We start from the raw sequence: 26,328 nt of genomic DNA on the forward strand, positions 1-26,328 counted from the left end.
ATATAGTCAATAGTACTGTAATGACTACCTATCGTGTTAGATGGATAAGAAATTTATGAGGATGATCATTTAGTAAGATATATAATGTCTAATTACTGGGTTGTAAACCTGAGAGTTATATAATATTGTATGTTAACTGTAATTGAAAAAAAAAATTAAAGTAAAAAAATTTAGAGTTTAGTATATTGTTCAATAAATGTCTACTTTATTATAAAGTAAAATAAAGCAAAACATAACATTGTATGTATAACATGATATTATTTATCTTGAAAATATGCTTGGAAAAAGTTTGAAGTAAAAATCTGGTATAAATGTTAGCAGTGGTGCTATAGACTAACTATGCTCCCCTGAAATTCATATGTTGAAACTCTAACTCCCAAGGTAATTGCATTAGGAGGTAGGGCCTTTGGAAGGTAATTATATCATGAAGATAGTGTCTTCATGAATGGACTAGTGTTCTCGCCTCTTCTAATATTTGAGCACACAAAGATAGATATTTATGGACCAGGATTTGGTCTCTCACCAGACACCAAATTTGCTGATGCCTCAGTCTTGAACTTCCCAACCTTCAGAACTGTTAAATAAAGTGTTCCTTGTTTATAAGCCACCCAATTTCTGGTCTTCTGTTATAACAGCCCAAGCAGACTAAGACAAGTGGCTTCTACTGTGTAATTATATTTTAGTCAGTTTTTTAATCCTTCTTACTCTGACCTTCCCCAAAATTATATTCATCAATAACTCTTCTGCTGAGTATTCATTCCTTAAGTAATAAAAGTTTAACTGTGAGTTGGTCTACAGGCCCAAGCACATATGCATACTCACATGGACTCAAGTCAACAATCTAATTGTCAAGATGGAAGGCACTGAGAAGTAAACACCATCCATGGAGTGTGACTTCCTCTTCACTTGAAGTCATGTGGGGACCATACTTATTGAAGATTCTCTGCTGATTAAAATGGCAATCTCTTTTGAATCAGTATGTAAAACACACCCTTAGCACTCATCCAGATTCTTCAAGTGTTTTGATACATAACATCCTCTGATTGAGTGTGTTTTGAAAAGGAAAGCTAACTGGAGGATGAGAGCAGAATGGTGACTACCCTGGAAAAAAGGGACAATTTTCAAACAGCAAGCAGCCTCCATATAAATAATGTGTGTCTCTCCATGACCCCCACTTTGACAGCTGGTTTCTGCTTCATTCTAGCAAGCTGAGGTCTTTCCTCTTGATTAGGTCACCTCCCTTGATGATCATAATTTTTAGTGTCACAACAACCCAGAAACAATAATAAAGCAATGATAACAACAAAGCTTTTGGTGCATTAACATCACTTTCATCTCTGCAAATTGTATGGTTTTGTAAATTGTCTCCACTTCGTAATTGTGCAAAGGCAGACTACTGGCGTTCTTTTCAAACTGGAGCTTTTATCTAACAGATGATGCCATCAAAATCAGACAGTGGTAACAGATCCTTTACCCCTCTTCCGGCAAAATACTTTCATCATTATTCTCCAACTGATTAAGTTTGATATGTTTGCTCTAGAGAGATGAGACAAGATATAGTTTATTTTTAAGGATGCTCTATTGATGCAATGTGGAGTGTGGAATTCTCTAATGAGTCTGGACAGGTAAGTTGTTTATATCAATAATTCAAAGCTTCTTTTTCCTGAATCTCTGCACTTATCTCAGTTGCTCAGTTTAAGATAAAACATGGAATGGAATCACTGTGGAGCCACACCCTCAGTTTCCTGAACTTTCTTGCAATCTCTAAAATTCCAGGTGCCTTTCCTCCTTATTTTACAGTTCTCACCACCAACATTTCTCTTATGGGTTACTCTCCATATTTAGCTGTATATGGAGAGCATCTCTCCAGTCTCCTCCTTCATGCCTATGGGAACCAAACACTTAGGTCATTTCTTTTACAGGGAACAGACAGAGATATAGGAAATTACAAACTTGGGGATGTTAAAAAATGTTCCAGACATGCTCCTTAGATAAAGTCACTGAATCCCTTCTGGGATGGTAACTAGACGCCATATAGTTTTTATGGCTCCAAGAAGACCAATTCATCCCCATTGTAGACTGAAGAGGCAATCCATGGGAGAAAAACAAATGCCTGTATTTCTCATTTGGGCAGTTTATATGTCTGGGGACTTACACTGGGTAATACTCATTTTCTTAAGGCTCTACATCTCACTGAAAAACCCTTTGTACATTTCCTACCTATCCAGAGATTCAAGGGGGAAGTAGATTATTTGTGTCCCATCTGTTACTTAAATGCTTTATCTGGACTGAAATGTATTATTGGTATTTGGGGAAATTCTTCAATGTTTTTATTTAGTACACAATAGAATTTGTGACTTAACAAAAATAGGTCCTTTCCTAAACTCTGCCTCAAACATACACAGGAAAATATTCTGTGTGAATGTGGACCTAACCATAGTGCACTACAAAGGCAAAAGATATCTATAGACATTGTATGATCATGGTTATTATAGCTGTCTGAACCTCACAATTTTTTACACAACTTTAGTTTTAAATATTTAAAGTATATGGAAACAGAGCTTCTGATTATATTAATCTGAATGTAAGTATTTCAGATATGTTATTTTTGTTTGTCATAAATTTACTACTAATTATCTCTAGTGAGATATATAATATATGATAATATTAAATTGTGTCATTTTTTATTGAACCACTGAATTATAAAATTGAAAATTAATCCAGTCATAGGCAGGTAGTAGTGCATTCATCCTACTAACTCGTGTTAGCTTTCTGTTACTCATCAAATTTATCTATTCAGATTGTATGGTATGAGTCCAAAAGTAAAAGTGAATAAACACAAAAGTTATAAGTATTTTTAAATATTATTTATTTATTTATTTATTTATTTATTTATTTATTCTTTTTAAAATTAAATTACTGAGGTGACATTGGTTAATAGGATCATATAGGTTTCAGGTGTACATCTCCATGATACATGATCTGCACATTGCATTGTGTGCCCACCACCCAAAATCTAATCATCTTCCTTTATCATCTATTTGTATGGGTTTTTTTATATTGATTTTTATGGATTCAGAACATAATCAAATTAAATTGGGTCTTAGAGAAATTAATGTTTAAGTCACAAGTGAAAAACAACAACCTATGATCAAACCCTGGTTTCTGAATTTCTAGTTATCAGAACTATAAATCCAGGAACTGATGATAGCACCAGCTTTGTCACTCACAAGTTGGCCAAGTCATAAAAATCCTTCTACCTTCTATTCCCTTCATATCTGAACTACAAAATATAGAGGCCACGTAGACACTTTCTAAAGTAAGTCTGGTCCTAATATTCTGTGATTGCATCTGTAAATATTCTACAAGTCTGTTTGCCTTAGTAGTTTAAAATTAAGAGCTCCGACCTCTAGAAGGACTACTTCTGCAATTTGGATTGGAGATCCTATACTATCAAGGGAGAATGGTTACTATATGAGCCCCCAAGTTAAAATAAAATTCTAACTTATACATTCACGTTGCATATGGCACACATTTCAGGTCCAGAAATATAATGTCTCTAGTTTCCTCTCCAGAGTTGAGGAGTAAGCCGTCTTTCCGTGTAGCAAAAGTGCAATATTGATTTTTGCCTAAGTAATTTTATTGTTTATACCCACTAATCGTTGCAGTCTTTGGAGGGCATTGAATAACTGGGGATCAGTGGTCTGGTAGCATGTCCAATCAACGGTCAAAACGTGCAGCGAGATGATGGACAGGAAGTGCCCAGAAATCTTAAAGTGGTTTGATATCCTTAGGACATTTATTACCACTGAAAGCATAACAGAAGTGACTCAGGTGGAAAGGGCATATAGGGTGAAAGTTCAAGCATTTCTACTTTAGGGAAGACAGATTCAAATCATAATACTTCAAAGATTTGCAGGAAAGGCATTCCACTAAGTCCCAGGCAGAAACTAGTTTATTCCTGCAGGTGACACTTTTGACAGTTCTGTCAAACAGACCCTTTGTGATGAGTAAAATGAGACAGAGTGTTCAGTGGCTTCCTCCTTCCTACACGAAGCGTGATCTGCTGATGAGCTACCTGAGAATCTGTTAGAAATGAAAGCTCCCAAGACCCCCTTCCTCCAGAACAGCTAAATCAGAATATGCTCTTAACAAGACAGTTTACAACTTGTGAAGCACTTGCTTGAAATCCTTTGGACTTTAAAAATCATATTCTCACCCGGCCGGGCGTGGCTCAGTGGTTAAGTGTCGACCTAGGATCCAGGAGATCGGGGTTCGATTCCCGGTCAGGGCACATGCCCGGGTTGTGGGCTTGATCAATGACTCTCTCATCATTGATGTTTCTCTCTCTCTCGCCCTCTCCTTTCCTCTCTCTGAAATCAATAAAGATATATTTTAAAGAAAAAAAAAAATCATATTCTCCCCAAATCAGGCCAAAACAGCAAGTAATTAGTGTCCACTTTTTCTGGATGCCATGACAGATTTCTTTCCCGTGGAGGACACCTTTCCAGAGGCGGCATTTTCCCATCTCATTTTCCCCTGAAGGTCAGAGGCCAGCAGCCCAGGGACGGTTCCAGGGAAGGGTTGCTGTTCACCTCCCTACCTGGCCTCTTTCCCACTCGGGGCTTTGCATTCGGAAGTTTCCTCTGGGAGAGGAACAGAGCTGCCGGCCTCCTCACTCTTTATTTCAAGCGCTTTCAGTCAAATCTTCCTTTCCCAGCAGACCCTTCACCCCTGAAAATTTCAGATTTTTAAGGAAATAAAAAATGGTTATTTTCCACCAAGAGGGACACTTGGGGCTTTTTTGGTTTTTTGTTTGCATTTGTTTGTTTGTTTGTTAAGAAAGAGTCCTTTACTTCTTGTAAACCCCCGTGACTCAGTCCCAGAAGCTTCTCTTTCCCAGGTCAAAATGCTTTCTTATTTCTACATTTAACACAAACCCTTTCCCCTCCATAATACAGACTGAGCCAGATTTGTTTTCGTTTTCATTGAGTCTCAGAGAACCATGACTCTGTCTGCAGCACTCATCTAAATGCACCCTCATTTGTGACATTGATTGTTACTATCTTGATACTGGAAAGCAGCAAGTGTGTTTAATTTCTGCGTATTTCGTCTGCTTAGCACAATGCCTGACCCATAGTAAGCATTTAACAGTATTTGTGGATTAAATAAACAAAAGAATCTGAGACTCCAAGAGGTTAAGTAATTGCTCAAAATGTCACACAGACATGAGATGTTTCTAACTATAGATTCTATGCTCTTTCTTCTACTGGAATGTTCTCTCCAGCCTGGCTGCAACCCAAACCAATTCCGTAGGAATCTCTGGATATGGACAATTGCCTCAGTATCGTTAAGGGCCTCCAAATATTCTCGTGCGCAGCTATGGTTGAGAGCTGCACTCTGTGCTTCGCCGTCTCTTCTACTATAATGACACTAAATCTTCCAGTATAATCAGCAAGAACAGCAATTGAGGAAGTCAAAATAAACTTGTCAATTGGTAAGGAAACAAAAGGAATGAAAAACATTCAGTCTGAAGTAATGAAATCTCAAAAGGAACTTGCTATCTGTCTTTAACTGTTTGAAAGGTTTCCTTTTATTACTGGGATTAGATTCATTCCATGGATTCTCAGGAGGCAGAACCCAGACATATGTATGCAAATTTCAAGAAGGCTGTTTGGGGCTCAATACGAGGAAAGAGCTTCTTAGAACTTAAGCAGTGAAAATATACTGGGTTTATTTTGGAGATAAAGTTTGGTGCTGGGGTTGGTGAGGTCCAAGTGCTGAATTAGGTTAGTTAGACAACAGCTGTGTGGGATTCTGGGATTCTGTGCCTCAGAATATCTGTATGTTTTATTTAAAAATATTAAGTAATAATAATACTAAAAATAATGATAGTGAATATTTGTTGAGTGTTTATTAATATACTATCTTGAACAGTGTATATCATAGTATTACCTCTGATAAGCCTCACAACTTGATGTTGTTGGCGTAATTAATAGCCCTATTCTAATTAGAAACAAACAGAGAGAAATTAGTAAATCTGTACAAGGCAATTAGCCAGAAATTATTGAAACAGGGATTCAAACTCAAGCAGTTTAACTTTGAAGCCTGAATTTTAGGTCATTTGGCTCCAATCATCCATAAAGATGTCGATATTTATCAAACAATTGAATACTAATGTTACTTTTATAGGCATTCCTACTTTTAGGTACATGAACAAAGCCATTAGGGAAGAAAAGGTTAAATTCAATTCTTCGCTTAAAAACTGAGAGATTGCAACCATATATTTGATTCTGCAAAGGATGAAACTCTGTTTTGATGGCTTAAGATGTTAAAGACTATGTTGGATTGCTCCATGGAGCGATTAAAGGACCAACTGAGGTGCAGCTTCACAAAACCTCAACTCAGGAGTTTCACTGAAAAATGTTTTACATTCCTCTAAATAACATTGCCAAAACTTTTTAAGGACAATTACATACGTTGTTTCTCTGGATCTTCCTAGATTTTCTGTTATCAGATCTGTATCAAACCCACAATTGCATTAGCTTTGGTTCTCAGAGGCTTGCGGGTCTTCTTGTGTGTGTCATCCTGTGGTTAAGCATGCTTAAGGTGTATGTCTCCACATAGTCTTGTGAAATGTACTGAGATATGTACTGTCTAATGATCATTCCAGAAACTATATTTTCCAAGGATAAATAATAAGCCAAATACTTTTGCTTTCAGGTTGGAAAATAAAATGTATCTTCCTGATTTACTTTGTAAACTTTTGTAGCTTATTCTTAGAAACTCAGTTTACTCCCTGCCAAAGTGGAGAAAATTATGCCAACTTCAACAGATTCAATGAGGAACAAATGAAATAATTACCTAAAATACTTGGCACATTTCCTATTTCTCAGCATATGTTAAGCAAGTTTTAATGGCCTTTCTTTTCCTCTTGTATTCTTTGTTCTATCATCTTTAAAATGGGGCCAATAAAACTCTCTGACTTATTCCAGAGTGCAGTTGTGAAATAAAAAATGAATTTATCTATGTTCAAATGCTATGAAAGCTGTAATTTACTGTTTACAGTTATAGCTATTAGTCATCTGTCTTTTAAGCATTTAGTTGTCTATCACTGTTGATGTGCTCTTGCATTTTGAGTCTCCAGAAAATATATGTGTACATCTACTCTGTTTAAAGCACGAGAGAGATATTACTGAGAAACTAACAAAACTTCATAAAGATAGATATGCACCTAAGCTTTCCCAGAGAGGGGGAAAAAACTGGAAATGCTAAAAAAGATTGTTGTATTCTGTTTAGATTTGTCTTCCTGCAGAGTTCCAGTATTAAGGAGCATGGGAGGTCACTCTTAGAGCCAAAGGAGATCTCTCTTCTCCTCAGATTTCAAAAAAAAGGGTAAACGAGTTTATCACCACCAAAGCAGCACTGCAGGAAATGGTAAAGGGACTGCTGTAATTAGAAGTAGAAATAGAAGCATTGCAAGAAATATCAATGGGACTGCTGTAATAATAAGAAGAAATAGAGACAAACATAGGCATAAAGAAATAAAATGGCAATAAATAAGGACCTATCAATAATAACCTTAAGGACTTTAAGGAAGAGATCAACAGCAATACAGTCATAATCTTGGACTTTAACACCCTACTTACTTCACTGGATAGATCTTTTAGTTGAAAAGTCAACACAGAAACAGTGACTTTTAATTGCACACTAGATCAGATGGATTTAATTGATATTTACAGAATATTTCACCCCAAAGCTGCAGAATATACATTCCTCTTCAGTGCACATGGGTCATTCTCAAAGATAGACCACATGTTAGGACACAAAACCAGTCTCTACAAGTTCAAGAAGATTGAAATCATATCCAGCTTCTCATATCACAATGGCATGAAGTTAGAAATCAACTACAATAAAAACACTCAAAAACATTCAAACATATGGAGGCTAAATAACATGTTCTCAAACAATGAATGGGTTACCAATAAGATCACGAAAGAAATCAAAAACTTTCTGGAAACAAATGAAAATGAACACACAACGACCCAAAGTCTATGGGACACAGCAAAAGCAGTCCTAAGACGGAAGTTCATAGCACTGCAGGCCTACCTCAAAAAGCAAGAAAAAATTTTAGTAAACTGTCTAACCTCACAACTGAAAGGATTAGAATGCTCCCCTGTGAAGCTGTCCGGACCAGGGCTTTTGTTTGCTGGGAGTTTGTTTTTTTTGTTGCTGCTTTGATTTCACCAGTTGTTATTAGCCTATTCAGCTTTTCTGATTCTTCCTGATTCAGTTTTACATGATCTCACCCATGTGTGGAATCTAATAAACAAAATAGACTGAGGAACAAAATAGATCCAGAGACAGAATCATGGAACAAACTGATGAATCTGAGTAGGAAGACGGGGGTTGGGGAGTGGGTGGGGAGAGATCAACCAAAGAACGTATATGCATATATGCATAACCATGGACACAGGCAATAGTGTGATGAAAGGCCTTGTGGGGAGAGCAGATGTGGGGTGGAGGGGATCCATGGGGGGGAAAAAGGGGGGATATCTGTAGTACTTTCAACAATAAAGATAAATTAGAAAAAAAATCATCAGAGCTTTTAAATTTTAGCCAAAGGAGTAAACTTCCAGCTCCACCGTATTGACAGTTTAAAACCAATAAAAGGCTTCAGAAATACTCAGTGATATTCAGAAACTGGTTTCAGTCATCCAAAAATTATCCTGGTAAGTTTTTCCTATAAAACAGAATATAAGTTGGTGGTAATTTTTTATCTTCCTGAAGCTATTTCAAAGGAAGTTCTTTACATCTCTGCTATAGAACTTGGTGGTTTAACCTGAGATGATCTATATTCTTTCATGGAGTGTTTTGTTGCTTTGTTTCTTGGTTTTTTTTTGCTTTTGTTATTTTGTAATGAAACAGTGAGTGGTATATTGAAGAGAACAGGGCCTTTTGTTTAGGTGGAACTCAATCTTAGTTTTACTACTATTTGTGACTTTGGACAAGCTCCTAGACATTTAAGATCTCAACGTTGACATTTATAAAACCAGTGGGGAAAAATCTATCCTGCAAAGGTAAAAAGCTCTGCGTAGTACCTGACACTTAACAAGTGCTTATTGCAATTAGCTGAGTAAATTAAATGAAGACCAACTTAACGAGGGATACATGAAGATGTGCTATTTTGAGGCATCAAGGGTTACTAATGAGATGTCTATGTATTTTTATATTAAATATGTTTTTCAGATCTCCAAAATATCCAGTCATGCATTGGATTATTACAATACAATAAAAAATATGCATTGATGCATCAGATTATTACAATAAAATTAAGAGCAATACATTTTCACAAAAGGAGCATTGGTTTAGCCCTTGCACTCACACCGTCTCCATGAAGAACTTCATGAACTTTTCTATTTAAACTTTTCTGAAACTGTTACTCCTTGTTCCACTTTTTCCCTTTGGAGCACCCTAAACAAGTAAAAGACAATGTATCCAGAGTCATTCCCGCATGTCACAGCTGTATTTAGCCTTGTGAATAAAATGATGGCCCACAAATCCCAGCCCTGCTCCTGGTCAGGGGTTTCAGTCCACAGTTCAAATGAAACCTCAGCATTTTTCTTAATGTCCAAAGTAATTTTGCAAACCAAATGTGAGAAAAGAACATTTTTGCTTCTGCTATGCAAGGCCCATAGGCTCCATAAATATTATTTAGCATCTCCACGGTGCATTCTGTGTGCACTCTGCTTTATAATCATTGCTACGGCCATTAGCATAAAAATGCTTTTCTCCAGTCTTTTTTTCCATGCTTTGGCTTCAAAATTTTACCCTTTTTCATAGTTCAAGAACTTTGCAAACAAATAAGATGCTGCACAGAATACTTTAGGCGGCTTCGACCCCAGTACTAATCTGTACTTTGTAGCATGAAACGAAAGTTAAGCAAGAATATGGCCAAAAGCTGGAGTAAAAATAATGTTATGCCATGAGACATAAGAATAGATATTATATACTAAGGCCACTAACTATAAAATTATTATTTATGCTTTTATTATAAAAATAAGGCTGGTCACAAACATGAACTTATTTGTCCTGTGTGTATAATTATATATTATATACTTGCCTTATATATTTTATTTGGTATATATGTATTTAATGAAGTGTATATACATTTAGTTAGATATATACATTATATATATTTAGCTTAGTATATGTGTATATAACATATATAGTGTATTTACATGTACATATATTCCAGTTTCTTTTTTATTCTTCTAATTATATATTTTATATAAAAAGTTAGTAGAAATATCTGGGTGAAATGGCAAAGGAAAGACAGGGACAGGATTAGTATGGAGAAATATAGAGTCCTCTATAGTATATAAGTGTGGGATAAACATCTGATGGAAAACAAAGCAGAGAGAGGGATATATTCTGCCACCAAAGCCAAGGCACCCATAGGAAAAACCAAGCCAACTGCCCAGGACAGATTTTTCTAACTCTGAGACTTTTTCTCTGAGTTATCAGAGAGATAAATGATGGGGTAGAGGCAGAGAAAAAGGTTTTTTTAATATATTTTTATCCTTGAGATTAAACACAAAATATATTAACTACTAATAAATGGGCTGCTCTTTCAAATACTGGTCTCTTATGCAAATTAAAAGAAAATACAAGTCTGAGTCAGATTTTTCTCTATAGAATATTATAACCATATTGTAAAGCTGCATGTCTTTAGAGAGGTATTATTATTCCACATAACAGATATAATGCTAAGATTTGACTGAGAATCAAATTTTGGTAAAGAGATTTTTTTTACAAAATACTAAAGTGTGTTTATTTGTAATCTGACAATTATGTCCTTTGGTAAACAAAAATTTTTAATTTTTTAAAATATATTTTTATTGATTTCAGAGTGAGAGAGATAGAAATATCAATGATGAAAGAGAGTCATTGATAGGCTTCCTTCTGCACACCCCCTACTGGGCATGGAGCCCGAAACCCAGACACGTGCCCTGACCAGGAATCCAACTGTGACCTCCTGGTTCATGGATCAATGTTCAACCACTGGGCCATGCCAGTCAGGCCAGAAATTGTTAACTTTGATGAAATTCACAAAAAGAGATAACAGGACAACCAACTCATTTTTCAAAAAGAAGGGCAAACTTATTCCCTCATCAAAAATGACAACCGATTGGCTCATAAACCTGTCAGCATGTATTCAACAGTATCTGTCATCAGGAAATGCAAATTCAAATAGCTCTCAGATATAACTACCCTCTGTTATAATGACTAAAACAAACTGAAAAACACACATATGTTTTGTAAAAGAGACATATACAAGAATCCTAATAGCAGCATTTATCATACGAACTCGGAAAGAGAAACCATCTAAACGTCCATCCACAGTGTAATGGGCTGCCGGATATTTATTCAGTGAAATTCAGTCTGACATTAAAACTTCACAAACTCCAGCTACTCCAAATAGCATGGGTAACCGTCACAAACATAATGTGAAAAGCCAGGCCTACAAAAGGACATCCTGCGTGATTCCATTCGTATGAAATTCAAAATCAGGCCTCGGGACTTCGGAGACAGGCCGGTGGGTGTCTGCAGGTGGTGACTGGGGTTCCCCACGGGAGGAAGGGGAGGAGGCTTCCAGGGTGCCGCTGACGTTTGATTCACGGCTGTGCTCATTATAAAGCTCCACCTAGCAGTACTCATATTTTTTTTTGGTCCTTTGTTTGTGTAATTCAGCATGGACTGTTGAAAATCTCAAAAATAAGGGGACCTCCTATACAGAATTACTCACAAAACAAAGGAAAAATAAAACAAAGACTAAAGCTGCAAAAGTGAAACGCAACTTGCTATGAAATGAAATGCAATTTTTCAGTTACTCTGATGTCTGGCCTTTCCATCTATCTCTCTTGGAGCACTTATTCCACCGTATTATTGTGTCGATCTGTTTACATTTTGACAACTTCTGATTAGCCTGGAAATTACTCTTAAGAAAGGAAAGAAGTATCACAGGTACACGAAACAGATTTCCATGTGGTACTCTGTAGAAAGGGGCAGTGTCAAAGCCAGGCCCGTCTCTCCTGTGAGCTGTGCTGGAATCTCTCTACCAAGCTCCCTCCTCTTGGTGCTGAGCGATGATCACTGAGGCCACACCAGCAAGCAAGACCAGGACTCTGCCCTCAAGCCCTCCCGCACTGCCACCCCCATCAGGGCTGGGCAAATGCAGACCCTGAACCAACCAGATTCTGCCAAGGAACTAGAAATCAAGTGTCCATTTGCTTTTTTATTTTTCCTGAAATTAGAAAAATAATACTTTCTAAGCTAAGACAAACTCTTTTTTCCAAGTGCACAGTGGAGCAGAGAGGCCAGTAAACATGTAAAATTAAGAATGAAGGAGAGAGAAGTGAAGATGAGACCATGTTATCCTGAGAGCTGGAGAAAGTAGCTTCCTTTGTTTACAACTTTCTTTTTCTCCTTCTAGCTCCATGTGCAGCCAAACTCCCCTTCCTTTTTCTTACCAACGGATGCATCATTGTCACTTAGTGCAGCTTCTCTATGCTTTAGTTACTTGCAAAACCAAGCAAACAAACCCCAGACCCTTACTTTAAAACATATACATGTTGTTTCAATCAACTATTTCTCTTAGGTTTGGAAATTTGATCTAAATACAAATTTTTTTTTTTAAATTTATACTTTTTAATTTTGTTCTTTGCAATTTAAATAAAGTAGCGTTTATAATTTCTTACCTCTTTCAAATTAATCACAGAATGATATCTGGTTTACTAGGAGCTGAGTTTCTTGAAAGCAAAGAAATCTCACTCTATCTTTTATCACCAGTATTTAGGAGAACTTGACATAACGGAAGCTTCCAATAAACATCAACTAAATAAATGAACAACCCTGACAGGCAGAAAGTCTCCCTGGCTGTGGAAAGTGTGAGAGCCACTGCGGGCATGAGAGTCAGAGTGGCTGTTACAGGGGAAGAATTTAGGGTGAGTAATAGGGATTTGGTAAAGGATGAATACTTAACAGGAATGAGTTGGGGGCAGGCTTGGTGATTTTCTTCTGCCAAGAAACTGGCCCCATAGCTCCCAAAATAATGTTAGTTTAAAAAGTTATTTTGCTGTCCAAATAGTAGCCACCTTCCTTCCTTCCTTCCTCCCTCCCTCCCTCCCTCCCTCCCTCCCTCCCTCCCTCCCTCCCTCCTTCCTTCCTTCCTTCCTTCCTTCCTTCCTTCCTTCCTTCCTTCCTTCCTTCCTTCCTCTTTCCCTTCATGGAATCAAAGAACAAAATGTGGTTATTAAAAGAGGCTGCCTGGAAGTTGACATTTGAAAACAAATTTCTTTTTATTTCAGCGTCTGCTCCAGAATGCCTAATTTGAAGGCTCATGATTTGCTGAGTGAATGCAGCAGACTGAGTCGTGTGCAGCAGCTGCGTGTTTATGTCTGATCCACAGACAGGAGGATGTGTCCATAAAACATGAGAATGCGATTATCAGAGCTTTGAAATGAGCATTAATGTGTACGCAGGCACAAGATTGGCTATGCTGGACCTACCATGGGTTCTGGATGCCAAAAATAGTGCAAAACACTCCATTGCAATTTCCAAAGGGCTTAATTGATTTAAAACTGATAACTACATTTACTATTTGCTCCACTTTCATGCAGTCTATCATCTTTCAGTTAAATACCATTGTTCTTTTAAGATATGAAAAGCCTGTGCCAAAAAAAAGTTAAATAAGGCACATACTCTTATAAGACCATAAATAACACCTCCTCTCTATACTAATCAGATTTCTTGTTGTCATTGTATTTTGGAAGGAAAAAAAATATATGGGCTTAAGAAATAGGTAGTTAAGATAATGAAATGGAATAAGACATGGTTCTGAGGTGTAGGGTCCAAAACACAGTGATGCATTGCAGTCATTGCTGCTGCGAGTTCAGTGTTTCGGGGGGACGTAGGTCCTTGGAATGACCAGGTTATGTACAGATCTCATATAATTTTTTTAAGCTCAAATCTTATTAAAAGAAGATTACTTCCTAAAGGTCTTCAGGAAATACAAGGACTTGGGTGTTTGAAAGAATGGCCAGTGGAGGGCGGGGAACAGGGCTGATGAGACTAGAGCAGGTCTCCTCCCACTGCACTGGAAGGCCTGGTCCACACCACACAGGCACACACGGCCTCTACGGCAGGAGTGTTACGGATATGACACGTGAAAGCCCCATGTTCAGTGTTGCTTTGTACCTTCTGTATATTCCAAAAATGTTCAGTCCCAGACTTTGGGCCCAAGTTATGTGTCTTTCTTCTAAAGAGCAGTCTTGCATAAAAAGGGCAGATGTTGTGGTCCCAAACATGGATATATAACTTGAGAAAATATTATTGTCCTTGCGTTTGCTGTTGTTCTTTTTGTTACATCTCGGTGCAAGAGACAGTTTATGTTAGAAGATAGTGTTTAGTTGAATTTTCCAGTGTTCATAATTTGTGAGACCAACAAAGAAATGTTTTTATATCAACACTGTCCCCAAAGTCAGAACCTGGGACAATCAAGAAAGTCTTCAAATATAGGTATTGTCAGAAGATACCAAATAGTTTAAGTGGAGGTGGTGGGGTTTAAGTCGACTCACTTTTCTGCAGTTCAGTAGAGTAAATGTATAATTTCACAATTTTGTTTTTTAATACAGAATTCAATATTCTGTTCTTGGAAATAAAATGGTATAATGATTTTGTAGTCAAGGAGATTTAGATTTCAATTCTATTCTGTTTACTAAATGGGTCTGGGAAGCTTTTAATATTTTAATATCTTGGTCTAAATAAGGCTAGTATGTCTAATTCATAAAGGTTATGGTGAGAAATGCAATAAGCTGTATAAAGTGTTTAAACTCTCTGGCACATAGTAAGTGATCAATAAGTGTTGGTTTATATTTTGCTTATAATTATAAAGATAATACAGATATAATCTCACACATAAACATGAAGGTCTGTGCTAATATTAGGCGATAAGACTAAAGGATTATTAATAACATTTATTACACTGAGAAAAGCATTTAATGGGGAGTTCTAACTTGACCCTCACCATAACCCATGAGACAGGTGCTGTTTTTGTCCCCACTTTACAGAAGGTAAAATAGAGGAGAAAGATTTCTTAAATTGTCAAGAGCACACAATTTATCAGTGGTAAAGGAAGTATTTGATTTGGACAATCTGACTCTGGAGCTTCTAATCTTATTCAGTTACCACATTCAGAAATATAATAATCTGGCTGTAGAAAAATAAAAATAAAATGTAAAGAAGAGTCTCAAAGACTTGGATAAGAGAATTGGGATGGATATAGCACTTCATACTTCTAAGTTTCTGCTTCAACATCCCACTCCACATTTCACAAGTACAATAGCCTGACAATTGTGTATTTCCATTTATGATTTCTATTATTTTTCTTTCCATACTTTCCTTCTATATGGCATCATTTAACTTAAGTTGAAAGAATATCCTTTTATTTATTGTTGTTCTGGTCTGCTCATGGCAAATGCACTCAGGTTTTGTTTATCTGTACATGTTGTTAGAAGTTTTGCTCCCCCCCCATTCATATGCTGAAGTTGTAACCCCCAATACCTTAAAATGTGATCTTATTTGGAAATAGGGTTGTTACAGATGTAATTTATTAAGAGAAGGTAATAATGGGATAAGGTGAGCCCCTCATCCAATACATGGCTGGTGTCCTTATGAAAAAAAATGCCATGTGAAAAGACAGACACACACACAGGGCAAACACCATATAATTGGGGTGATTCTTCTATAACCCAAGGAAAGCTGAAAACTGGCAGTAAACCATTAGATTTACTAGGTGAGCCAACCCTTTTCTAATGTCCCAAGCTTTGTTTGATGCCAATAAACAATATAACTAAGCCAAAAACAACTAAAATAAGATTCATCTGACCACCCACTTATTCAATAATCAAATATTTATTGAGCAGTTCTTGAGTGGTACACATAAGACATATATATATTAAAAATAAGTAGAAATTGCTTATATCTTCAAAATTACAGCCCAGAGAGAGATAAAAAAACATAAGCATACAAATGAGTGTATAATTATAAATTGTCACGAATACTCTGAAGGAAGGAAGTGTGGCTGCCAGTTGTTTCTGGTGACAGCGGAAGAAAGACATCATTCAAGATGAAACTATGCAATTGTAGACATGCAGTTCATTTAAGGAAGGACAACAGCCACAGCCTTTCAGAAAAAAAAAAGAAAGATTCAGTCATAAAAACTGTCTATAAGTTAAGAAGTCCACCACCAAAAATAGAAAAAAGAAACTTTACCACAACAGGTTAAAATAGTTGACTATGCCTGGTCCAATTAGTTTTGTGCCTAAAAACAGCATTTTATTTCATACTTTTTTATACTATAATTCCATTGAGTAGTTATAATGCTGATGTAATTAAAAATATAGCAAATTCAAGTGATGAACAATAGAGCAACAAGTTCTTTATGACTTTAAAAGAAAGTACTAAGGAAAGAGAAAAGAGCTCCATGAATGACCCAAATATGTGGCGGAGCAAAGGAGCTAACTAACCCATTCCAATGCTTTGGGTGATAGAATGTCCTTGTAACACCAGCTGAAAAGGGAATCAATGAGTGTCACAAGATTAAATGGCATGTGCAAGAGTATGTTATTTCTATTCATCATTTCAACAATGGCAGAAGAACCATGTTAAGCTTGTGGATATCTTTTGTCCGCCCGACATTTGGCAAGAGCCAGCAAGTGATATTTCTTGCTACTTAGTGAAAAAAAACACTATGAGGCTACTTTCCCAATTAATATATTCAGCTGCTTTTCTGTGGAGGAAAAAAAATACAGACTGTCTGGTCAGTCCCCAAATGAGTGTGTCCTAAACACGCTCATTCCACAAGTGAGTGTCTGACACATCACTGCCTTCAATAAATACTACAAAAATAAATGAGAAAAAAGAAAGAAGGTAGATGGAAATATAGAAAGAAAATGACAATCATTTGGAATACAAAAGGCATCATTTTTTTTCCAGTTTATTCATATATAATTGACACATAACCTTATATTAGTTTAAGGTGTACAACATGATTTAATATATGTATAGATTGCAAAATTATTAACCACAATAAATTTAATATCCATCACCTCACATAGTTACAATTTTTTTCTTGTGATGAGAACTTTTAAGATTTATTCTCTTATCATTTCTCAAATATATAATCCAGTGTTGTTAATTATAGTCACATTGCTGTACATTACATCCCCAGAACTTATTTACCCCATAACTGGAAGTTTGTACACGTTGACCACTTCTACCCATTTTCCCCCTTCCCCCTTATGCCACCTCTGGTGACCACAAATCTGTTCTGTGTTTCTATGCTTTTTTTTTTTTTTTTTTTTTTAAGATTCAATATATAAGCAGATCATACAGCATTTGCCTTCCTCTGTCTGATATTACTACTTTTAAGTAACAAAGATATCAGTATGGCCCAAGGGAGGAAAAGAAGGGAAAATATCCTGGGAAACAATTGCAGGTCCTCAGCTGACAAGTTCAGAAATAACCCAAAGTGATCTTGTGTTTGGGTGAATGTAGTGCATGTAATATGCTAATGCTGTTGGGAACAAAATAGAACATATTACAAAAGATACATAAGATCTTGAAAACAAAAAATGTTGGGAAAGATATAACATAATGAAAATGAAAGTCGATACAGCTATATGACACATTGGCAGTCTCCCAAGGAATCAGTCTCTCTCTGTCTCTCTCTCTTCCTCTCCATCACCCCTCATTAAAATGCATATTGAGAAAATATTCATGCAAGATAAAGAATATGTCTTTATTTTTATTTTTTTACTTTTGAACAGCACTGAAGGTGTGGCAGGGACACCATGGAAACATAACATGAGGAGATGTCTTAGTGAAGTTCCTGAATGTTTAAACATTGAAGATTTGAGACCTCCTTGGTTTGTGAGTCTAATTCATTTTGGCAGTTGACAGTTTGTTGGCAGTTTACACTTGGTAAGTGCACCTGATCTGTCAATCTGTTCTCAGGAGCTACCTACCTGTCACATTGTGAGTGGCCTTCCTTCCTCTTTCACAAAGGCTTTCTTTTTTATATTCTTTTTCTCTTGGAGATTTAAAGTGACTGCATGGTGAAAGGCCACGTAATACGTCTTTGTGATGACACTATGCCTGCACTCTAGATATCAAAATATCATAAATGCAGTAGTAAAAAAAAGACTGGTTCAGAAATTGTTATTTAAGTTAAAATCTAGTACTGAATGAACATTGAACATCAGGCACTTGTTAATAATTTGTGGTTTCGTGTGTATTTAATAATTTAGAATTTATTCCACAATAAAAGTAATGAAGCACAATGCAAGAAGTAACTGGATGCAAAGATATGTGGAGAAACACTTGTTTGTAATCTTAGAGGTGGATATATTATTAACCTTCCCAAGCGCTTCTACAACACGGTTTTTGTATGTCCTGAGATCTGTCACATGATAAAGACAGTGATGCACAGGGAGAATCCTGATGTCCTCTTTTTTTTTTATGCCATTGTTAAAAAAATTGTACAAAGCTTCAGTGACTCCATATGCAGGCTAGGTTAGGAAGGCTGGCACGACATCAGGAAAAAAATGTTCATAGAAGAAAGGCAAAGTTGGAAAGCTCTTGCATCATTCATTGCAGAGATTATTTCATTCTTTATTAACATGGCCTCCAAATCAGTTCAATCTCATATTTTAAAAGATAATTTACTCTCAGCCTAACTTCTTGTCAGAGTCAAAAGGAAATGCTTTCTTGAGCAATAAAACATAATTCAGACCCCAGATCTTATTACACATAATGTGCAGTGTTCAATAAATAAATATTCTGGCTTGCCAAAAGAAAACTTTACCCAGAGAAGAAACAAGAGAACAGATCCAATGGGAATTCAGGTTATGGTGTTATTAGAGGCAAAATTTAAAATCATTGTGATTGATATGTTAAAGAAATTGAAGTTCAGATTAATTATTTTGGCTGAAAACTGGAAACTACAAAGAGACACCTAATAGACATTATATACAATAAAATATAAGAACTAATATTGAGAAATAAATGGATGGGTTTAATAGTAATTTATATAGAGTTAAAGAGAAAATTAGTTTAGAGGTTAGATTATCAGAAAATATCCAAATGGAAGCCTAAAGAGTCAAAAAGAAAAAATAGAGAAAGTAGTGTGATCTATAGAACATAGAAAACAATCTAACTAATGTGTAAGTGGAGTTACCAATTTTTAAGAGGAAGAAATGGAGCAGATAAAATATGTAGAAGAGTAATAGCTAATATTTTCTAAAATTGATTGATGACATCTAGTATAGAATAAAAATGCTATAATACTAATGCTTCTGACTATGACTAACAGGAACTGGATATATCCTTATACATTAAATGACTTTTAAAGAGAGAGAAATATATGAACCAACTATTTGCACACATCAGACCAAAGCAGAACAAGACAGTGATTTCTGAAAAAAGGGGCATGAACCATGTGGATCCTCTGGTTTCCAAACCGGTAGCCTAGATAGAAGGAAACCTGGACAGGGATGAGTAGTCTTCTTGAGTTGAGCAGAAGAGTTCATAACTTGAAAAGGCAAAGAGAGATAGAGCTGGTGAGACAAAGTCTCAGAGAATAGAAAACTATGTCTTGTTGAGAAATGGAAATTACTGTTTCATAGCACCTCCCCCCCCCCAAAAAAAATATGCAAACAAAAACAAAACAAAAAGTACCTCTACAGGCCAAAATGGCTATACTGGGCAAACTGAGCTAAAGATTTAAAAAGAAATAATACCAAATCTATATAAATTCTTCCATATTCTAGAAGATGAGGAATTGCTTCTCAAGTTCTTCTCATTAGCATGCATTATCCTGTAGCATGCATCTTCCATTAATGAAAGAGAAAACCACAGACTAATATTTTTCATGAATATAGCTGTACAAATTTTCATCAAAATGGAGCAAATTGAATGCAAACATATTTGAAAAGTGAAATAAATTCTGATCAAACAAGGTTTATCCCAAAATTCAAGATTACCTTTACATTATAAAGTCAATTTTTATGTTCCATGCTCCCATGTCTCTGGATCATGGAACAGACCAGTCACACCAATCACAGAGGCAAATGGGGAAGTTGAATAGGAAGCCATTAACCAAAGACCTTATATGCATATATGCATAACCCATGGACACAGACAATAGTGGGGTAGGCCTGGGGGGGAGAGGTGCAAAGGGGGAAAAAGGGGAACATATGTAATACTTTGAACAATAAAGATAAACTTAGAAAAATAAAATGAAATAAAATTTTAAAAATGGAGACAATCGTATGGGTGCTTCCTTGTAGGTAAATAACTGCTTTTCTCTTGCTGCTTTTAAGATTTTCTCTTTGTCTTTTACCTTTGGGATTTTGATTATGATGTGTCTTGATGTGGGCCTCTTTGTCAGCTGATTTCTCAACAGAAACTTTGCAGGCCAGAAGGGAGTGGCAACAAATATTCAAAGTGATGAAAAGCAAGAACCTACAACCAAGATTGCTCTACCCAGCAAAGCTATCATTTAGAACTGAAGGTCAGATAAAGAGCTTCACAGATAAGAAAAAGCTAAAGGAGTTCATCACCACCAGACCAGCACTACAGGAAATGTTGAAGGGTCTTCTTTAAGAAGAAGCCAATGAACAAAAGAATCTGACAAACTAAATAGATCCAGAGACACTGATGCATGTAACAGGCCGTCATAGCTCAGAGGGAAGAGAGAAGGGGGGTGGAGGGTGAGAAGAGATTAACTAAAGAAGTTATATGCATATACCTATAACCCATGGACACGGATAATAATGGGGTGAACTCCTGGGGAGTGGGTGGGAGCGAGGTGGAGGAGGTCAATGAGGGGGAAAAATGGGATACCTGTAGTACTTTCAACAATTAAGATAAATTTTTTAAAATCTGAAACAGATTTTGATAAGCTCTCAACTCCAATATTATTTGAAGGAGAAAATGCAAGTTCCATGCTAGATGTTTTTAAAAATATATATATATATATATATATTCAAAAACTGTAAATGTGTAAAAGAAACAGGCAAAAGAGAACCTACTCAATTGCTTCTTTTATATGAAATTCTATAATATGTAAACTAATCAAATACTGGTAGCAAACAGATCATTGCTTGCCTGGAAATTGAGGCAGAGGGAGTGATTAAATTAGGGGAGTAAGAAACATTTGATGGGAAGAGAAATTTCTTTTATTTTGATTGTTATGTGGTGTAGCTCTATGCCCAAACTTATTAAACTATACACCTAAACATGTGCAATTTGTTGTATGTCAATTTACATCTCAATAAATCTATAAATAATTGTTATGAACTTTAGGTGGAATAAATACAAAGAAAACTGGCACATGATAATTAAAATGCAAAAATCAAAGATTAAAAAAAAAAGAAAAAGAAAAAAAATCCCAAGCAGAAATAAAAGCCCAAACAATAGGTATCCCACCTTCAAAGGAACAATAATAAATCTGGCAACTCATTTCTCAACAGAAACAATGGAAGCAAAAGGACCAAATTTTTTTTTCAAATGGACATTTTAAAAATCCTTTTGAATGAGAATAACTGCCAACATCGAACTCTATAACTGATGACATTAGTCTTCAAAAATGAAGACATTTTCAGATAATCAAAATCTGAGAAAAATGTTCACTAGCATGCTTTCACTAATTCATTTATTAAAAGGAATACTTCAGGCAGGAAAATACTAATCTTAGACCCCAGGTCACAGATGAAGGAGAAATGAAGAACTACAGAATGGTAATTATATGGGCACATCTGAAAGAAAATTGACTGCACAAAAGAGAAACTATAGTATATTTGTGCTCAGAAATATTATATTATTCATTTACATTCACATACAATTAAAGGACAATATTATTACATCAGTTTAGAGGGATTGATTGTGGTTAGAATATGGTAAGATCTTTTCATTACCTAAGTGAAATAAAATTACTTATTTTTATTAAACTTTAATAGGTCAAGAAGACACTAATATTTTAATATCGAGGGTGGCCCTTAAGGGAACAGAGAATGTATACTTAAAAAGATAATAGAGGGGTAAACAAAATTGAAAAAATCAATTAATTACTAAAGCAGAAAAGGAAAGAGGTAGGAACATAAAACAGGCAGGAAAGAGAAAACTAATAGTAATATGGCAAATTTAAATCAAAATATATCAGTAAGTGCTCCAATTATAGCAACAAGAGTAAGACTCAATTTAGCACACAAAAACTCTTCCCTATGTACATGAGAGATTATATGCCTGAAATACTATCTTAAATGATTTTATATTTAAAGATTTACAATTTCAGCCTTTGAGTACAATAAATAACTGTTGAAGATCCAGCTTTGGCCAGACCCATAAGCTCGTAACACACAAGGCTAGAAAGACCATTTATTTATCCCCATGGAAGTTAGTTTATACCTATAAATATCAGAAAATAAATGTTGATACATGTTTTAATCAAATCAACAAATTCGAGTCTATTTTTTCTTTTCTTTTCTTTTTAATTTTCTTTTATTATTTTTTTAAATGTTTCTTTATCTTTATTGTTGAGACCATTATAGATGCCCCCCCTTTAACCCTGCAGACCCCCTCCACCCCACATCTACCCTACCCCCAGGCCCTCCCCACACCAAGTTTTATTATTTTTTCTTTTCGGTTCTATTTGCATGTAAACTCTTCAGGGGCGTCATGTATATGCCTCAAAATGCATTGCCACGATTCTATTTTTGAGCACGGCAGGTAAGCAAATTGATGCAGAATTAGCACGAGCGAACCAGTTTGCAGCATCTGTTCAGTGCCACGTGGCTTTCCTCCAGGGTGAAAATGTCAACGTAGCAGAGCAACTTTTTGGAAAAGGCAAAAGTGAACTTTTATTGTTTCTAGGCAGACAAATATCACAGGCAGTATCGTGACAGGCTGATTAATGGGCTGAGAAAAGAGGGGAGAAAATGGATCGCTCTTATCATATGGCCAGTCTCGCACGCTCTTTCCTAATTTTCTGGTTGTGCCATACACGATTTTTCTCTTTCCTTTCAGACTGAAGGATCAGTCCAGCCGTTCACCGTGAGTCCTGAGCTCTGGGGAACGAGATGTCTGTGAGACGACAGTAGAGGACGCTGAAGTGCTAAGGGTCAGCTGTGGCTCCGTGTTCCAGGGACAGAGGCTCTGTATGTAGTTTTCATAGGCATTTATAATATTTCATATAGACGCATATTGATGTCCATGTACACATTAATAAACAGATAGCTGTGCTTATGTATACATATATACTTTCATTCCTTCTATCTTTCCTTCCTTTCTTTTCACCCTTAGTTCCTTCATTCCTTTCAAGAATTTTCCTTGATATTTTGGCACAGCATGGAACATTTGGCCTCTAAAACTTTATAATGATTTGCCAAGCTACGTTTGGTTTTCTTTCTGTCGTCAGTAGAGAGGAAGACACTGTGTTCACAATTACTGGTCCTAGGAAAGTTCTTATTCAGCAAACTCATGGGACAAAACAATACTATTTTGCTAAATCTGATCAGTGATATTAATGATCTTGAACTTCCCCCTCAGCATGTTTCCTTCCCACTCAGAAATCACATCTGTTGGAAAGTGGCTCATGTGAATCGGGAAGCTGTACACCAGAGCCCGGCTCAGAGTTTTGCGAATCTCATAAAGGCAAGAGTTTGGTGCAACAGAGAGAAACGACTTCAAGAGGGCAGAGGGTGATGGATCTCGGTGCCAGGATGAGAAAAACACAAAGCACCACCTCTGACTATGATTCGGAAACCCTCACGTGTCTCCTTGGCATGGAATTGGAGATGGATGCAGCAAGCAGCGCTTGCGGCCTGGCACAGTCGCAAAGTGTGCCTCCAAAAAGCCAACATTGGGCAAAGTGAGGCTGATTTTTTTTTTCTTTTCATGTGAACTGAGGGAGGTCATTTCAGCCTCTGTGTGTATGAAGCAAACTGCGCACCTATTCATGTGCATAATGTTTCAATACCCAAGGTTGCCACTCCCCTTACTATTTTGATTATATAAACCAATGGCTTCTAATATTTGTTGACTGTGTAACAGTGTGCGTGTGTGTGTGTGTGTGTGTGTGTGTGTGTGTGTGTGTGTCCAGGGTCACGGCCTGGGAGAATCATGATGAAATGTAACATCTCGTATTGTTAAATTGTAAAGAAAATGAAAGAATTTTAGTTCCTCCTCCCCCCAATTTCCTATCTCCCTTCAATGCCTTTGCATAGGCATTTATTTATGAATTGATCAGTTTATAATAGAGTGTATATTTTAATGAGTTTTCTTGATTATTGCCTGTATTCCATCTTAGAATGTAACATAACTGAGAGCAAGTATTCTTGCTTGTTGGATATGGTCATAGATATACCCATAGCTTCTACAATAACCTCTAGCACCTGATAGGCAGTCAATAAATATTTCTTGAAATATTTCTTGAAAGAATTAAAGAATATATTTTATCATTTCTATGAAAAATATTAGATTTACTGAATGTTTAATGAATAAATAAATTTATGAATTACATGAAGTGTCAGCCTAGATCATTACTATAATGCATTTTTTTTCATGGCCCCAAAAAAGAAATTCAACATTTGTTATATTAAAACAGTAGTTTATTCATTTATATCAGAGTCTGAATAAAATATAAATAGTGAACTTCGGACAACGTTCAGTGATTCTTTATCTTGGCATTGGGTTGAATGGATGTTACCTTATTGTTTCGTTTGCATTTCACTGATTAATGGCTGGGTTGAATATTATTTTTTCATGGCTTTCGCAACATTTGTTTTCCTATTTAGAGTTGTATTTATGGGCCCTCTTAATTTGGTTTTTGGTGATTTATTTTTTTCTAAGAAATCATAAGAAGTTTATTCATTATGGTTTCTCTTAAATATGAAACATTTTACATTATTCTGTCATAAAGAACATGCTGCAGCATTTTACAAAGTTTAAGAAATGGAAAACGTTTAAAGGATTCAAATGGAAGCTTACAGTGCTAATGGTGGATTTGAAGTGAGCATCCTCGGGTTCAGTTCTGGAACCCAACTGACATCCCACATAGTTATAAGAACTTTACTTCAGACCTTTATGCTTCAGGACCTCCTTCACATGCTTATTATAAAATGGAATGAAGTAATGAATTTTAAGTACTTAGTGTTACACTGTTGTTTATTAACCATGTAGTAAGCTGTCAGTTTTTAAGGTAATCTATTTTTATTAAGTTGTATTTTTATTAGTCATCGCTTTTGTCCAATAATTTCCATATGCATACATATTTGCAATGATGGAGTATATTCAAATTTACATCATCTGATTTACTTAGCAGCATATCATCAATAAGTTTAATGTTGCAATATAATATGCATAATTTTAATTTTAATGAAATGCATACTATTTTATCTAGTGATGGTATCATAACTTATTCAAATATTAGACTAGTACTGTGCAATTAATTAAAGCACTTTTAACATACAAATCTGGTAGAGTGTAGTGAGAGAGGCCTGGCCATTAACTCATGGTTGGTATGCAAATATGTTCATAAAGCCTTTCAGGAAAACAGGTTTGGAAGGATATCAAAAACTTTAAACAAAGGGATGGGGAAAAGAAAGTTTACAGTTGTGAGTATGAGAAACACAGAGTTTATTCTTATATAACTTATTAATTATTAATTATTGTATTATTTATTTGTATTACAACTATAAACCTACTTTTGCCTACCCTTGTATATTCATTCTCTTTGAACCAGCAATTCCATATCTGGGAATCTCTTCTAAATAAATCTTCATAAATGAGGACAATGATTTATGTACAGAGATTTTATCATGCCATTATTTATGGCAGCAAACAACAGGAAGCAACCCGAATGTCCTGCAATGAATGATGAACTGGATCATGGGGCAGCCATAAGGATAAAGAGTAGGCAGCTAATATAAAACACACTTAGGAATAATTTTAAATATATGGGAAATATTCATAAAATGTTATGAGAAAAACAGAACTGATTTTATATTTGAAAAATTATAACATGTACATTAAATACACACATAAGCAAGAAAATATTAGCAGAATTATCTCTGAATAGAGGAATTACAGGTGATGTTTTTTCATCAAATTTCCGAAACTTCTATAGTGACTATATATCACTTTAAAGATAATTTTTAAAAGAAAGGAAAGCTATTGTTAAATTACTAATGGAGATATCCATGTTTA

This window comes from Miniopterus schreibersii (assembly GCF_964146895.1).
Source record: "Miniopterus schreibersii genome assembly, chromosome: 11".
NCBI classification, from domain to species: domain Eukaryota; kingdom Metazoa; phylum Chordata; class Mammalia; order Chiroptera; family Miniopteridae; genus Miniopterus; species Miniopterus schreibersii.